Consider the following 12356-nt stretch of genomic DNA (forward strand, 5'->3'; position numbering starts at 1 on the left):
GACTCAGTCGGGCCATTCCTCCACTCAGGACATGCCCTCTGAGGGAGAATTGGCGGATTCGGATTGGGACATGGACTCAGCACTGCCGGCCAAACTAGCCTCTGCAGTGGGTCATCTTATCGCAAATATTCGCGATACCTTTAAATTACACAATGACCCTCCCAGCGTGGACCAAGCTGGTGTGTCCTTTTTCTGCCCCAAACAGGCGTCCAAGGTCTTTCCTCTTCACGCCGACTTCTCCTCAGTGGTCTCTAAGGCTTGGGCTTGACCTGACGCCCATTTAACCCCCCCCTCCAAGAAGCTGGATATATGCTATCCTTTCTCGTTCTTTCCATTGGGGGACACAGACCATGGGTATAGCTTAGAGATATTACTAGGAGGGACACTATGCAAAAAAAGAAGCTCCTCCTCCTCGGGCTATACCCCCAGGCACCTCCAGGAGAACTTCAGTCTTTGCTTAGTGTCCGTTCAAGGAGGTTGACATTTATTCTTCTCCTGTTTGTTATTTTTTTCTGGTTTCAGATGGGGACGCAGGTCAGCATTGCGCTTTCCTGGCCCCTGTGGAGGGTCTGCCACGGTCTTCTGAAGGTTCCTGGCTACCTCCCATTCCCCCACAGAAGAAAAGTGGATCCAGGCTCGACATGTTAGCTCTGGCATCCCACCAGCTGCTGGGACACCTGCTGCCTACCCTCCACCAGAGCACTGCTCTCCTTGATTGGAGTCAGACGTCTGAAGAGGTGAATCCCTGCTGGTCTGGACATCGAGGGAGCATGCTGTGCAGATAAGTATTGCCTGCTTCAATCTCCCTCCTTTCCCCCCCCTCCCCCCACCCCTTCATGTCGTCTGTCTGGCGCTCTGTGACCTGAGGTGAGCTAGAGAAGGACCGGCTGGGGGCATTTTTTCCCGTTGGGAGGGGGCCTTTCTGGGGAGGGCTGGTGATTCCACTGATACCTGCCTGCAGCTCAGACTATGGCCGCATCGGCGGCAATCTTGGCACTGAAGGAGTGTATTTTATCTTATGGCCGCTGCGCTCTCTGCAGCTCCCGCCGGCCTGCTCCTCCCGATATTAACCCCCGCTGCGCCGTTTCTGGCGAAGGGGTGTATTTGAAATGCGCGCGCGCGCGCTTATTTCGCGCGCTTATTTCGCGCCGCAATGACGCGTCCAAGGGGGCGGAGCCTCGGCGTCCAGCTCTGTCTCTCCCTACGCCGGAGACTCTGCTGGATTGCGGCCGTGCAGCTCCTCAGTTCTCGGTGCCGGAGACTTCTGCTGTTGCCTGGGTGGTAGGAATTGCAGCAACCTGGTAGGAAATCTTTTTTGGAATACCATCATGCCTAAACCTGGGGCCCCTAAGCCTTCCAAGGCTTCCTCTCAGGCTCCACTGGAGTCATGTAAAATATGCCTTAGGCCTTTTTCTGTCACTGGTTCCTGTGACTCATGCCCTGCTCCCGGACAGGATCAGCCTCCTTCTCTTGCTCAGCCCGGTCCTCCCTCTGCCCCTGCGGATCCAGCGGTACCCGCCTGGGCCTCCGCCATGTCTAATGCGGCAGCTGATCTGGCCTTAGTTGCCAAGGCAGCCATGTCCTTCATGGAGCGCATGGCGGCTACTACTCCAGTGGCATCCACCACTCCATCCCCTCTCAGCGACTCTCACAGAGGGCGTCTGACTTCTAAAAGGCAGCGTGAGCGGCAGCATTCCTCCTCGGATGACTCCGCTTCTCCCCCTCGCCTTGAGGCATGCCCGGTTGACTCTCCCCCTCGCAGGGAGCGCAAATCCGATGGGGAATTGTCCGGATCGGACGAAGTCACGGAGCGGGAACCCCTGCCTAAGCTTTCCACCATGGTAACCGAGTTGGTGGCAGCTGTCCGTGACACTTTTAATATACAAGGGGATTCTCCTCCCTCCACTAGTCGGGAGTTCTCCCTTTTTCCACCCAAGAAACAGGAGTCCGCCGTGTTCCCTATTCACGAGGAATTCACTGCGGTCCTATCAAAAGCTTGGGATCGACCTAATCAAAAATTTTCGGCCACCAAGCGTATGGATACGCTTTATCCTTTTCCAGCTGACACAGTGGAAAAGTGGACTTCTTCCCCTAAGGTAGATCCTCCGGTGGCCAGGTTAGCCAAGAACACGGCCCTTCCCGTCCTAGACGGTTCCTCTCTGCAGGATGCGGTGGACAGACGTTTGGATTCACTTTCCAAGTCCATCTTCTCGCTGGCGGGCGCTTCCCTGCGACCGGCCTTTGCGTCGGCTTGGGTCGCCAGAGCCCTTACAACGTGGTTGCAGCGCCACCACCAGGATCTGTCAGAGCAGGACGCCTCTGCAGATACTCTGGATTTTATCATCCAGATGTCTCAAGCGTCTAAATATCTCTGTGAGGCTTCAATGGACATCGGCTCCCTCTTTGCCCGTATTTCGGCCCTCTCTGTCATTCAGCGCAGGGAGGTCTGGCTGAAGGTGTGGGATGCTGATGCCTCATCCAAGCGATCCCTCGCTAACCTTCCCTTTGAAGGGTCCAGGCTCTTTGGGGCTCAACTAGATGAATTCATTTCTGCCGCAACAGGGGGCAAGAGCACTCATCTACCCCAGCCCAGGACCAAGCGTCCCTTTCGGTCTCGGCCTTCAGGTTTCCGGGGCCAGTCCTTTCGTCGCTTCTCCACTGCCAGGACGCCGTCATCCTCATCGGCAGGGGGGTCCCAGGACTCCCGCAAGAAGCCTTTCTTCAAGCCCCAGCCTTCTTGGCGGCCTCGGGCGCAGTCAGCCCGTCCTCCTGCTCCCAAGCAACCCTCCGCATGAAGGGGTGCCCCCACCCCTCGTGGTGGGGGGCCGTCTGCTCTCCTTTCAACAGGTCTGGAGGGCTCACGTTCAGGACGCCTGGGCTCTGGAAGTGGTGACGTCCGGCTACAAGTTGGAGTTCGCGTCCAGCCCGCCGGAACGCTTTTTCCCTTCTCGCGTTCCGGGGGATCCAGCCAGGGCCTCGGACCTCTTTTTTGCGGTCTCCTCTCTTCTGGACCGTGGTGTCATTTCCCCCGTTCCCCCAGAAGAGCAAGGGACAGGTTTTTACTCAAACCTGTTCGTTGTTCCAAAGAAAGAGGGGTCAGTGCGTCCAATCTTGGATCTAAAACTTCTCAACAAGTTTCTACGGGTGCGGAAGTTTCGCATGGAGTCCCTTCGCTCCGTTATTGCTTCTCTGCTTCCAGGAGAATTTCTCGCGTCTGTGGACATTCAAGACGCCTACTTGCACGTCCCTATTGCAGAGTCCCACCATCGCTTTCTGCGCTTTGCCATAGGGGGGCGTCATTACCAGTTCGTCGCCCTACCTTTTGGGTTGGCAACCGCCCCTCGAGTTTTTACGAAGATTCTGGCGCCTCTCATGGCGCTTCTTCGCACCAGGGGCATCTCTTTGTTACCATACCTAGACGACATCTTGATAAAAGCTCCGTCTCTTCCACAGGCCGAGGACAGCATCCGAATCACGGTTCAATCCCTGGAACGGTTCGGATGGCTGATCAATCTCCCCAAGTCCTCTCTGCACCCCTCCCAGAGACTTTCGTTCCTGGGGATGATCTTGGACACCTCGATTTCTCGGGTGTTTCTTCCAGATTCCAAGGCTTCCCAGATTCGTCTGGCAATGGTGCTCCTTCTACGCTCTCCACGTCCCACCATTCGGGAGTGCATGCGGGTGCTGGGCCTTATGGTCTCCTCTTTCGAGGCGATTCCGTACGCCCAATTTCACACTCGTCCGCTACAACAGATGATCCTTGCCCTCTGGAACAAGAACCCTCGGGGTCTAGACACTCCTGTTCGTCTGTCCCGGCAAGTTCGAGCGTCTCTCCCTTGGTGGCAGTCTCCCCTGAACCTATCGTCAGGAAAGTCCTTCCTTCCGTTCTCCTGGACGATAGTCACCACCGACGCCAGCCTCATCGGTTGGGGAGGTGTTCTCCGGAACCTCACAGTTCAGGGTGTCTGGTCGACGGAGGAATCCCGTCTCCCGATAAACGTTTTGGAATTGAGGGCGATTTTCCACTCCCTCTCCCATTGGACTCCTCTCCTGGCGACTCGCCCGGTGCGGGTTCAGTCGGACAATGCCACGGCTGTGGCTTATGTCAACCATCAGGGCGGGACTCGCAGTCGGGCAGTAATGCGGGAAGTAGCGAGGATCCTCTTATGGGCGGAGTCTCATGTTCCAGTATTGTCGGCAGTGTACATCCCGGGAGTCGACAATTGGACGGCGGATTTTCTGAGTCGCACCAAGGTGGATCCGGGAGAGTGGTCTCTCCATCCGGAGGTGTTCGAGGACATCTGCCACCGATGGGGCCGTCCGGACGTAGATTTGATGGCTTCCCGGCTCAACCACAAGGTGCCGGTGTATCTTGCCCGCGCTCGAGACCCACGGGCGGACGGGGTGGACGCGCTGGTATTTCCATGGCAGCGGTTCAGCTTCCTTTACGTCTTCCCTCCGATTCCTCTGTTGCCGAAGGTGCTGCGCAAGATCGAGGCGGAGGGGATACCAACCATTCTCGTCGCTCCGGATTGGCCTCGTCGCGCCTGGTTCTCCAGCGTCGCTCGTATGTTGGCGGACGTCCCGTGGCCTCTGCCCGACAGAGAGGATCTCTTGTCTCAGGGGCCGCTCTTCCACCAGAATTCACGGCAGCTGCGTTTAACGGCGTGGCTGTTGAGACCGCCATCCTGAGGAAGAGAGGCTTCTCTGATGCGGTGGTAAGAACCATGATCAGGGCTCGAAAGCCGGCTTCTTCACGAATCTATTATCGCACCTGGAAGGCCTTCCTGGTGTTTTGTGAGAAATCGGGCTACTCGCCCCTACGTTTCTCTGTCCCAGTGGTGCTGTCTTTTCTCCAGTCCGGCCTCGACATGGGTCTGTCGCTCAGTTCTTTAAAGGGTCAGGTTTCTGCTTTGGCTATCTTTTTTCAGAGGTCCATTGCCTTTTTGAGACCTGTAAAAACCTTCCTGCAGGGGGTGGCGCATTCGGTTCCTCCGTATGTGCCTCCCTTGCCCCCCTGGGATCTCAACTTGGTTCTGCGCGCCCTTCAGGCGGCGCCTTTTGAACCTCTGAGGGAGATCTCTCTGGTTTTACTCACCTGGAAGGTAGTTTTTCTGGTGGCCATAACCTCCATCAGGCGAGTTTCGGAGCTGGCCGCACTTTCCTGCCGGGAACCTTTTCTGGTCTTTCACCAGGATAAGGTGGTGCTCAGGCCGGTGCCTTCTTTTTTGCCCAAGGTGGTTTCTCCCTTCCACCTTAACGAGGATCTTGTCCTGCCCTCTTTTTGTCCTTCTCCGGTGAACCCCAAGGAATGTGCTCTCCACTCCCTGGACGTCGTCAGGGCCCTGAAGGTGTACCTGGGGGCTACCGCTTCCTTCCGGCGTTCAGACTCTCTCTTTGTGATTCCTGAAGGGTCCCGTAAGGGCCTGGCGGCTTCCAAGGTCACCGTGGCGCGGTGGATCCGTTCCGCTATTGCTGCGGCATATCGCGCTCGCGGCCACGTTCCGCCGTCGCGGATTACCGCTCACTCCACAAGGGCAGTGGGTGCTTCCTGGGCTAGACGCAATCGCGCATCCGTTTCCCAGTTGTGTAAGGCGGCCACTTGGTCGTCCTTACATACTTTCACAAAGTTTTATCAGTTACACTCTCTGGCCTCGGCTGATGCTGCTCTTGGGCGCAGGGTATTGCAGGCTGTGGTTCCGGTTTGACTACTGGACGTTTATTCCTGGCGGTGTTGGATTTGTTCTTTTTTCCCACCCCATGGACTGCTTTGGGACGTCCCATGGTCTGTGTCCCCCAATGGAATGAACGAGAAAAGGAGATTTTTGTGAAACTCACCTGTAAAATCTTTTTCTCGTAATTTCCATTGGGGGACACAGCTCCCGCCCCCTTTTTTTTTTGGTTTACGCCTTAGGGTGTGCTGTGTGATGGTTTCCATAATGTTTTGTTTCCGTTCTCCTTCTCCTACTGCTTTTGCAACGACTGAAGTTCTCCTGGAGGTGCCTGGGGGTATAGCCCGAGGAGGAGGAGCTTCTTTTTTTGCATAGTGTCCCTCCTAGTAATATCTCTAAGCTATACCCATGGTCTGTGTCCCCCAATGGAAATTACGAGAAAAAGATTTTACAGGTGAGTTTCACAAAAATCTCCTTTTTCCGGCGGACTGCGTCTCCACTTGGCCGTCCCCACCTAAGGTTGACGCCGCCCCCCCCCCCCCCCCCCCCTGTGGCCCGCCTGTCTAAGAGCACTGCCATTCCTGTGGCAGACGGCTCCTCGCTTCAGTCCACTGAGGACCGCCGTATGGAGTCCCTTTCAAAGGCTATATTTTACGCCTCTGGATCAGCCCTCAGACCGGTCTTTGCCTCCGCCTGGGCGGGCAAAGCTGTCTCGGAATGGGGTTCGCAACTTGACCAGGAACTGGGCTCGGATGTTTCCATTCAGGACCTCCGGTCGCTGGCCCAATTGATAGTCCAGGCAGGGAAATTTGTTTGCGAAGCCTCCCTCGACACGAGTGCCCTCATAGCCCGTTCTTCCGCTCTAGTGGTTTTGGTTCGAAGGGAACTTTGGCTAAAAGTTTGGTCGGCGAACGCCGCTTCCAAGTGCTCCCTTGCCGGTCTGCCCTTTACCGGCTCCCATCTATTCGGGAATCGCCTAGACAAACTCATTTCGGAAGCCACGGGTGGCAAGAGCACCCATCTTCCACAATCCAGACCTAAGGGTGTCACCAGAGGTCGCTCTGGTTTCTCTCGCTTTCGCTCTTCACGCGGGTCCTCCGGCACTCTAACTGCGACTGGTCCCTCTCTTGGTCCTTCCCAAGACAGGCAGAAGAAGCCCTTTTTTCGCCCGCAGCCCACCTGGCGCAAATCCGGAGGGCCGCATCCTGCACGTCCCTCTACGGCCAAGCAGTCCTCCGCCTGAAGGTGCGCCCCTCCTCCTTTTCAGGGACGCCTGGCAGCCGAACATCCCCGACGCCTGGGCGCTCGAGATTGTATCCTCCGGATACAAAATCGAGTTTGCGTCCCTCCCTCCGGATCGTTTCTTTCGGTCCCGTTCTCCGCGGGACCCCGAGCGTGCGGCCGCCTTCTCCGCAGCCCTTCTGGACAAGGGGGTTATCGTTCCCGTTCCTCAGACGGAACGTTTCAAAGTGTTCTACTCGAACCTCTTTGTGGTTCCCAAAAAGGCAGGTTCGGTGAGACCGATTTTGGACCTCAAAAGGTTGAACCGTTTTCTCCGGCTTCGCCGATTCAGGATGGACACCCTCCGGTCCGCGGTAGCTTCTCTGGAGAAAGGGGATTTCCTGGCGTCTATCGATGTCCAGGATGCCTACCTTCACGTTCCGATTGCTTAATGTCACCATCGCTTCCTTCGCTTTGCGGTGGGGAGCGATCACTTTCAATTTTTACCAAGATCCTAGCCCCTGTTCTGGCCTTACTCCGCTCCAGGGGTGTTTTTCTGCTTCCTTACTACCTTCAAGGCTTTCCCAGGCGTCCACAAGTGTGGAGCTCACGCTGCAGGCCTTGGAGCGGTTCGGTTGGATTATCAACCTTTCCAAGTCCTTCCTTACCCCCTCCAGACAACTCGTCTTCCTAGGGATGTTGCTGAATACGGAAGCGGCGGAGGTCCGTCTCCCACCGGAAAAGCGTCTGGACCTCCACTGCTCGGTTCGGACCCTTCTTCTTCACCAACGTCCGTTCTTCAGGTTCTGCATGCGGGTGTTGGGACAGATGGTGTCCTGCTTCAAGGCGCTCCTGTTCATGCAGTTTCACTCTCGCCCCCTCCAAGGGGCGATTCTGTCTGCCTGGGACAAGTCCCCGGAGAGTCTGGACCGGTCCTTCCTTCTACCTTCCCACGTTCGGACCACCCTCCTCTGGTGGTTATGGACCCCTCTCCAGGGGAAATCCTTTCTGCCGATGACCTGGTTGGTGATCACCACCGATGCCAGCCTGCAGGGTTGGGGAGGGGTGTTTCCTCCCCAGACTGTACAGGGCACTTGGTCCCCAGCGGAGTCCAAATTGCTGATAAACATACTGGAACTGAGGGCGATTCTCCTATCGCTCCGCCACTGGACTCCCCTGCTTCAGGGTCATCCCGTCCGTGTCCAATCGGACAACGCCACGGCCGTGGCGTATGTAAACCACCAAGGGGGCACTCGCAGTCCCGCGGCTATGCGGGAAGTGTCCCACATCCTCCTCTTGGCGGAAAATTCATGTTCCGGCCCTGTCCGCGATTTACATCCCGGGCGTGGAGAACTGGACGGCAGACTTCCTCAGCCGGACCACCATCGACCCGAGCGAGTGGACTCTGCACCCTGACGTGTTCGAGTCCATTTGCCTCCGTTGGGGTCGTCCGGATGTGGATCTCATGGCCTCCAGGTTCAACCACAAGCTCCCCACCTTACTGTCCAGGGCCAGGGACCCGAGGGCGTACGGCGCCGACGCTCTCGTTCTTCCGTGGACAGAATTTTCCCTCCTGTATGTGTTTCCACCCCTCCCCCTTTTGCCTCGGGTTCTCCGGAAGATCGCGTCAGAGGGTGTTCCCACGATCCTGGTGGCTCCGGATTGGCCTCGCCGGTCTTGGTACGCCGACCTGATACTGCTCCTGGGAGACGTGCCTTGGCCGCTGCCTCCAAGAGAAGACCTTCTTTCTCAAGGGCCGATCTTCCATCAGCATTTACAGTCTCTGCGTTTAACGGTGTGGCTGTTGAGACCGCAGTCTTGACGCAACAAGGTTTTTCTGCGGATGTGGTTCGCATCATGATCCGCGCACGGAAGCCGGCCTCGTCCAGGAATTATTACCGGACTTGGCGATCTTACCTAGGATTCTGTGAGAATCTGGAGGTTCATCCTCTTCGTTTTTCCCTCCCCACGGTCCTGTCCTTTTTACAGTCTGGCCTGGACCTGGGTCTGGGACTCAGCTCCTTAAATGTCAGGTTTCGCGCTGTCCTTCCTCTTCCAGCGGGCCTGTCAAAACCTTCATCCAGGGAGTTGCTCACTCTGTTCCTCCATATCGCTCTCCCATTTTGCCCTGGGACCTTAATGTTGTGCTCTCGGCGCTCCAAGCCTCCCCCTTCAAACCGTTACGCAAGGTCTCTATTCGCCTTTTGTCCTGCAAAGTCATGTTCCTTGTGGCTATCACTTCTCTCCGACGGGTGTCTGAATTGGCGGCGCTCTCTTGTACTGAGCCCCTTTTGGTTTTCCACCAGGATAAGGCTGTTCTCCGTCCGGTCCCTTCCTTCCTCCCGAAGGTGGTCTCTGCATTTCATCTCAATGAGGACATCGTCCTCCCTTCCCTTTGTCCGTCTCCTTCTCACCCTCGAGAACGGGAGCTGCACTGCCTGGATGTCGTTAGGGCCCTGAAGATATACCTGAAGGTCACCGGTCCCTTTCGGCGCAAGGACTCTCTTTTTGTGGTTCCGGAGGGTCCGCACAGGGGGTTGGCGGCGTCCAGGGTGTCTATTGCCCGCTTCATCAAGATAGCTATTGCTGAGGCTTACCGCGCCAAGGGCAGGGAGCCTCCCTTTGGTGTTACCGCTCATTCTACCAGAGCGGTCGGTGCCTCTTGGGCTCAGAGGAATCGGGCTTCGGCTGAGCAACTGTGCATGGCAGCCACCTGGTCTTCATTGCACACCTTCACCAAGTTCTACAGGGTGAACATTTATGCATCGGCGGATGCTGCTTTGGGCCGCCTGGTCTTACAAGCGGCGGTTTCATGATACCTCCGGTGGTTTCGTCTTGGGCTGTGGTCCCTCCCCTATTGGACTGCTCTCGAACGTCCCAAGGTTTCCTGTGTCCCCCAAGGAACTGGGCGAGAAAACGAGATTTTTGTATAACTTACCAGTAAAATCTCTTTCTCGCTCTTCCTTGGGGGACACAGCACCCACCCATTATTCTGGTTCTACAGGTTACGGTTTAGTTGCCGCTGTCAGGTAGTTGATTTGTTTGGTTCCACTTGGTTGGTCATTGCCTTTTTCACTACTTGGACACGCAACTGGTAGTCTCTCTCTCCAGGCTGAGGGTATAGCTGATGGAGGAGGGGCTTAACAGTTTTCACTTAGTGTCACGCCTCCTAGGGAGTTGAGCTATACCCAAGGTTTCCTGTGTCCCCCAAGGAAGAGCGAGAAAAAGATTTTACTGGTAAGTTATACTAAAATATCGTTTTAGACATCAGACACGGCTGAGATTGTCATATGTGGTGGCCAGAGATGGCTTGGGTTACGGAAACAGTCAAGTGTTCATGATACCCATAGAAGTGAATGGGAAACAGGGTAGCACAGTGAGCTCATCTGTTTCTGTAGCTCCTGAGTTAGGCTACTTTCACACTGGCGTTTTGGTTTTCTGTTTGTGAGATCCGTTCAGGGCTCTCACAAGCGGTCCAAAACGGATCAGTTTAGCCCTAATGCATTCAAGATAGAAAAAGATCCGCTCAGAATGCTTCAGTTTGGCTCCGTTCTATTTCCATTCCGCTTTGGAGACGGACACCAAAATGCTGCTGACGAAACTGAGCCAGACGGATCCGTTCAGATAATACAACCATCTGCATCCGTTCAGAACGGATCCGTTTGTATTATCTTTAACATAGCCAAGACAGATCCGTCTTGAACACCATTGAAAGTCAATAGAGGACGAATCCGTTTTCTATTGTGTCATAGAAAACGGATCCGTCCCCATTGACTTACATTGTGTGTCAGAACAGATCCGTCTTCTATGACACAATCTGGGACAATAGAAAACGTATCCGTCCTCCATTGACTTTCAATGGTGTTCAAGACGGATCCGTCTTGGCTATGTTAAAGATAATACAAACTGATCCGTTCTGAACGGATGCAGACGGTTGTATTATCAGAACGGATCCATCTGTGCAGATCCATGACGGATCCGCACCAAACGCGAGTGTGAAAGTAGCCTTACTGCTACTGCATAAGCTCTGGACAGTCTCTGTAACCCTAGTTAAAGGGGTTGTCCGGGTTCAGAGCTGAACCAGGACATACCCTTATTTTCACCCAGGCAGCCCCCCTGAGGCTAGCATCGGAGCATCTCATGCTACGATGCGCTCCCTTTCCCTGCTCTAAATCGTGCAGGGCAAGGTCTCTCTTGTTTTCAATAACACACTGCCGGGTGGAAACTTCCGCCCGGCAGTGTGTTCGGTGACGTCACCGGCTCAGATGGGAGGGCTTTAGCGCTGCTCTAGCTGTTTTACTGGCTAAGGCAGCGCTAAATCCTGCCCTTCAGTGCCGGTCACCGGGGTTCCTGGCAGCCCCATGGAGAGCCCCGGTACGTCACCAGATCTCCAAAAAATGCCTTTGCCCTGCGCGATTTAGCGCAGGGCAAAGGAGAGCATCTGAGCATGAACTGCTCCGATGCTCAAGTCAGGGGGGCTGCCGGGGTGAAAATGGAGGTATGTCCGGGTTCAGCTCTGACCACCGGAGGTATTCTGAGCAATGAAAAGGCTCACCTGTATATGCTTCCCTGCTAGGCTTCGAAAATGCTTCAAGTGAGTGGGATTTTTACAAGCCCCTTCTCCGTTATTCCGTTCTGTTGAAGAACAGTAGCAAAAGGGGACACCAAAATTATTTTGATTGTTCGCACTTTTCCAATAAGAAATAAAGGGGCACAATCTGAAATTAGTTGGTGGAAGGTCAGAGTTGGCTGAAAGAACAGTAGATGATTGGAGACATATTTGGAAAATGTACATTAACTGAATATAAACCTGCCTGGGGTGAACCTATGGAGAAATGAAAGATACATAATATAAAGGCAGATGAGTTGGACCATGTGGTGCTTTTCTGCCATCAGTCATCTAGCTTTCTATGATGCTTCTTTTAGAGGTCTTACTTTCACGGGGCTTCTTCAGTGACCCAAATAACTGACAATTTAGTTGGCTCCTCAGTGCCGGTGGATGGTGAAGTGCATACCCTTCTCAACCATTAGGCCTCTTTCACACGAGCGCGTCTTCCATTCGGATGAGATGCTTGTTGTGAACGCACAGCATCCAGACTAAATCGTGACCCATTCATTTCAAAGGGTTTGTGCCCATGAGCGTAGTTTTTCACGCATCATCTCTGTGTTCAGGAAAAATCGCAGCATGCTCTATATTGTGCGTTTTTCACGCAGCTCTGGTTCCATAGAAGTGAATGGGACCTTTGCGAAAAGCGGAAGGCATCCGGATGCAATGTGTTTTTCACTGATGGTGGTTAGAAGATGTAGATGGTTCTTCTTCAGATTTTCTTCACAAGCATGAGAAACACATGCAATCCAGATACAATGCTGACGGAAATCACAAAGACGGAACGCTATTGCTGAAAAAACTGATTGAACTTGAGTAGAAAACCATCAGTTTTTTCCCAAACAGAGCCTGACACA

At 54.6% G+C, this 12356-nt stretch overlaps 1 protein-coding gene across 4 annotated transcripts in view; it reads left to right on the forward strand.

Moving 5' to 3' along the window:
* The window catches only part of HOOK3 (hook microtubule tethering protein 3), a 117607-nt gene that overhangs the window by 91856 nt on the left and 13395 nt on the right, over positions 1 to 12356 (forward strand). The gene's annotated exons all lie outside the window — the stretch shown is intronic.

Source organism: Bufo bufo, chromosome 2, assembly GCF_905171765.1.
Source record: "Bufo bufo chromosome 2, aBufBuf1.1, whole genome shotgun sequence".
Taxonomy (NCBI): Eukaryota; Metazoa; Chordata; class Amphibia; order Anura; family Bufonidae; genus Bufo; species Bufo bufo.